General features: G+C 47.4%; 1 pseudogene; it reads right to left on the bottom strand.

The window, feature by feature from the left end:
* Positions 1 to 2,551: 2,551 nt before the first annotated feature.
* Positions 2,552 to 5,171, bottom strand: part of LOC123094114 (receptor-like protein EIX2) — a 12,088-nt pseudogene continuing 9,468 nt past the window's right edge.

Raw genomic sequence — 5,171 nt, 5'->3', positions numbered from 1 at the left:
GGGTGTGTGTGTGGAGGGGAGCACGTGGGTGGGCCAGGGAGGGAAAGGGATGAGAGAGGAGGGAGAGACGCTGGCAGGTGGGTCAGCGCATGCAAAACGGCGAATTAAGCCCCCCCCAAGTGCCCCTAGCTCCCTGGGTTTGCCTCGGGGTCGCCGGCTCAATTTTTGTCCAAATCTGGCGCTAATCGAGATCACGGGGGCGCGAGTGGGACTTTTTTTGTCCACCGACAATGAAAAAGTGCTCATGGGGACCTTCCTGGGTGGACGCGTGGAGATGCTCTTACAGTAGTTTGTTACCCTAGTCACCAGTGCACTGCAAATTCTTTCTATCCTAAGATCAGTGTCCCTCTTGTAGTTTTTTTCGGGCGGGTGTCCCTCTTGTAGCTTTGCCAAGTGCACCTCTCCCCCTTAATTGCTATTAGTGCTTCCACATTCAGACTGAACTCTCACAGGTCTGGCCCGGGATTGCTTTAAGTTTCATACGGTTCAAGATGTAGATGCAGCCCAGGCAACTGAATATCAGTTTTTCTTTCCTATGCGGGTCTGGTTGGGCCTAATGCAGGCAACCAAAAATGTCCTACATGCCTGAGACTGAAAAGAGTTTCCCCCGCTTTATATATAAAGCACCATTTTACTCAAAATAAATAAATATATAAAGCACCTACACTTACATCCGAGCAACCATACAAACGCACACCACACACAACCCAAGGCAAAGTACAAGAATGTCGGGCACCGACACACAACCTCAGCGACTACCAAGTATTAATAAAATGAGCAAAAAGATCCGCTTGTAGCCGATGGAGACCACCATCAAGATGAGAGATTATTTGGAAAGAAGTGCAACAAACAACACCAGACCAAGGATTTCAAGATGATGCCTCCAAGAAGGGCACGACCACGGATCGTCGCCATCGTCCGGTCCATAGATCAGGTTTTCACCCGGAGCTAGACGGGAGGAGAGGGAGCACCACGACGGAGCCTGCAAGGAGGAACACGCCGTCCGCGGACGCTGCCACCGTCGACCCGTGCATAGACTAGGTAAGTGATGAACCCCCGTGCTTCACCCCATGACAAATTGAGGAATGTTACCAGTAAAAATTCTTTTTCATTCTAGCAACAGTCACTGTCCCTCTTGTTTAATTGCATCAATCAGGCACCTCCTCCCATTAATCATTATTGTTCCACAATCAGAGTACGATAGATTTAAGAATGATCATAGCCTGCGGATAGAGAGCTTGAGCAGCGGCCAGAGGTGCTCATGGTACCCATCCAGCACCGCCGTCTCATTCAAGGGGGTCCTTCCACACCTCGTACAGTGCCAGTTACACATCCCCTGCTCCCCTTCGGCTTGGGACCTTGCGCCCTAACTCTGGGCTCAACTTGCAGCCATCCTCTGCGCCCTAACTTCCATAACATACACCTTTCATTGCACCAGTATTATGCCGTGCTTCAACTGTGAAGGATCATTAATGAATTAGTATGATGTTTTAACATGAAGAGTCTGCCTGAAGGTCTAGCAGCATAACTGTTGTCTTCACAGCACTTTTGCATTGCATCAAATGCTGATGTTGCCTAGTTGGTGCCAAACAAATGATCCTCCAGAAGTTGGATTAGCGAGACGAGGCGCATAACGGGGAGCTGACTGTGCTCGGTCGGTTGGCCGTAAGGTAAGGTAGACCAGGTGCATGAGCTAGCCAAGAGCACACGTGTCTGTCAGCTTTTCAGCTCAGAGTTCCTGGGCTGTAACGAAATGTTACTCTGCAGATTCAGCAAAACATCCAACCAAATGAGCGTCAAGAAATTTGTTGGTTCGATTCCCCTGCGCAAGAAGAGTTGGCAAGCAGAACGTGAATGTTGTTCAACATTTATATATCTGTAATTCATATTCTTCATCTGCATCAAGTGGAATTCGTGCAAAGATGAACAAGCAACTACAAACTAGCCTGGATCGGCTGAACACAAAACATGACATACATGTTGCTGCTTCTGTTTTGCGGCCAGCAGGTTAGATTAATACCGAACTTGCTGTACAAATCAAGAGCAAAGCACCTTGTCTCTCTAACAGCAAAGCCTGTCAAGATCATGGCATGCACACCAATCCTTGTATAAGATTTCAACAGGGCATCGAGGATATATACAACTGGGCACTAACAATTGGAGTCGATTGTATGAGTTAATTAGCTGCCAAGATACAGAGGGTCATTCAAATAGTTGCACAAAGTGTGTATGTATTCCTGGGATTCAAATCATGTATTACATGTTACTGATTAGGCGCCTGTTTGGACATCTTATAGAAACAGGGCACCAAAAACAAGAGGAGCATAATCTAATTCATCATTATGGCACCTGTTTACAAACCATAACATTTTGCAAAGTTTGTGGAACATTTCCACTTGATTAGATCCATACAATATTGTACTACGTACATAAGCTGATAGCATCTGGACTAATACATAGTAGCAATACACACACCAAAATACTTGCTCTTCAAATCTCAAAGCAATAACATACAGTTCTCGAGCAGTTCAACAAAATTGCCACGAGTTCCTCACGCTGCATCCTCGTGGGTCTTCTTCATCAGGCGAGCCCAAGCTATAGCGACATGCACCTAAACCTCATCATACAACTTGTCAATGATCTGAAAGTAAGCAATCATCCAGGTTCTCCTTAGTAACATGGTGCAGAACACCACCCAAAGGCCGACCACAAATCCTATGCCCATCCCAAGGTATAGATACGAGATATGATCGGCATCTTCATGGACACTTTGCTCTGCATCAGTAGTGCTAGCAGAGCAGTTCTTGGAGAGAGGGTAGCCACAGAGATTAGGGTTGCCGATGTAGGTGTAGTTTTGGTTGTCGAGAGCCTGCAGTTGTGGCCCGGATGGTATCACGCCTGACAAGTTGTTGTATGACAGGTTCAGGTGGCTCAGAGAGGCCAGAGCTGACAAACCTGATGGAATTTCACCGGATAACTCGTTGTATGATAGGTCGAGGGACTCCAACTGCTTCAGATCACCAATCTGATTTGCCAATCAGATGATTACTTGATAAGTTCAGGTTGGTAAGACCAATCAGCAAATTTATCTCCTCTGGAACATGTCTAGTTAAATTGTTACATGACAGATCAAGATTCACCAGCAGCCTATAGATTTCAGAGGTATACTCACGTGTTTGGCCTTTTGTGATGACTGGTATGGTCTCTCGTAAATAGAAACATAGTTTCTGTAGTCAGAGATATGACTCTCATTGCTTTCAAGTTAGCTAGCGACCATGGTATGGTTCCTGATATATTGTAATGAGCCATGTCCAAATAATGAAGATCTTCAAGGAAAGTAAGGTTCGTAGGAATATGACCGCTGAACATATTTGATCTTACCCTCAAGATTTGCAATTGTGGCATTTTTTCTGGTAACCACACTGGCAATGTTCCAGATAACCTATTGTTTGAAAGATCAAGGAACACCAATCGTGAGGCACTCTGAAGAAATTTAGGGAATTCACCTAAGAGATCATTGCTGCTCAAGGCCAAACTAAGCATCCTAGAACCAAATTGATTTGTGGACTTTGAACTAGACACTCAAAAATTATCTGACTCATTCCGGCACTGCATAACATCTCGTGTTAATTGGCACATAGATGATGGAATGGTGCTTGTAATTTGATTATTTGCCAGCAACAACTCGTGAAGTTGTGGAGATTTTAGCTTTGATGCAGTGTTCAAGATATCTTCCGATATTCCGATAAATCGGCCGATTTATCACTTACCATTGTCTGACCGATAAGATAAATTGGCTGATAAATCAACCGATATGGCGATAAGTCGGCCGATATGCTGATAAACTGGCCGATTTACCCCGTATCATGCGTTGACCGATATGTTCCCGCTAAGCGATATCCCCAACATTGCTTTGATGGCAGTGACCTTGACAAAGAGTTTGAGGACAAATCACTACCGAAAAACGGTTCTACCCCGACGGCCAAACCTATGCCTACAGCTGCCGTCGGCCTAGTTGGAGCTATGCCGACAACCCAGTCCTGGCCGTCAGCCTATCCTGGCCGTCGGGTTACACAGAACTATGCCGACGGCAGCCGTCGGCACAGAACGGCCGTCGCCATAGATGCAGACATGCCAACAACAGCCGTCGGCATAAATCAGCCGTTGGCATACTTGTGGGCCCGGCGACCCCACCAGTGACTAGCGGCTAACGCCGTCAACCCTATGCTGATGGTCGGGACGGGCGGCTGTCGGCATATCTCCTCATGCCACGTCACCGATCCGCGACGTAGGTATGCCGACGGCAGCCGTCGGCATAGGTGCCACGTCACCGGTCCACGGCACGGCCCCTCCCAAAACCCTGCCATCTCTATGCCGACGGCAATGCCGTCGGCATAGCTATTTTTTTACATGCGTTTTTTTACATATGTTTTTATGCTTTTTTTACATATGTTTTATGCTTTTTTTTAAAATATGTTTTTATGCTTTTTTATGTATTATATGAATATATGTGTAGTTTGTAATTTTTTCCATATGTATTATATGAATATATATATATATAGTTTGTATTTTTTTCGAGCACATTAATAATGTGCCGTCATGTTCTTTTGAATATAGGTCCTTATATTTTATTAAAATCAAAAACAGCTATGCGACAGAAGTTTAGTGGCGGTTGCAAACGCCCGGCACCCGTCTCCGAAGTGTGACCCCCTCACGTCCGCGACGTGCCCCCCTCACGGACGGCGCCGCCGCTAGCATCTGGAGGGCGGAAACAGCCGCATCGGGTCTATACGGAGGGGACGTTGCTCCCAAGTGTTTCTATGGGATGACCTACCACAATCGGGTGGTGTTGTGGCATGTTCGAAGAGGCGGCACGCATCTCCGGGGCGTGGCCCCCCTAACGGATGGCGCCGCCACCGGCACCTGGAGGGGGAAAACGGATGCATCGGGTCTACACGGAGGGGACATAGCTGTCGGTTTGGCCCGGATGTTGCTCCCATGTGTCCCTCTGAGCTGACCTGACACAACCGGGTGGAGAGGTCCACTGTTCAAAGCCCGTCCGTGGAAATTCAAAGGGCTAGATCTCGTGGTCAACCGCTCCAGGGTTAGGCGGGGCAGGGGCCCTGGGGGGGGAGGGGGTAGCAATGCCACCAGAGCGTCGCACCTGCCCC

This window comes from Triticum aestivum, chromosome 4B, assembly GCF_018294505.1.
Source record: "Triticum aestivum cultivar Chinese Spring chromosome 4B, IWGSC CS RefSeq v2.1, whole genome shotgun sequence".
In the NCBI taxonomy this organism is placed as follows: Eukaryota; Viridiplantae; Streptophyta; class Magnoliopsida; order Poales; family Poaceae; genus Triticum; species Triticum aestivum.
The sequence above is the reverse complement of the archived record's forward strand: the minus strand, read 5'-3'. Positions and strand labels throughout refer to the sequence as shown.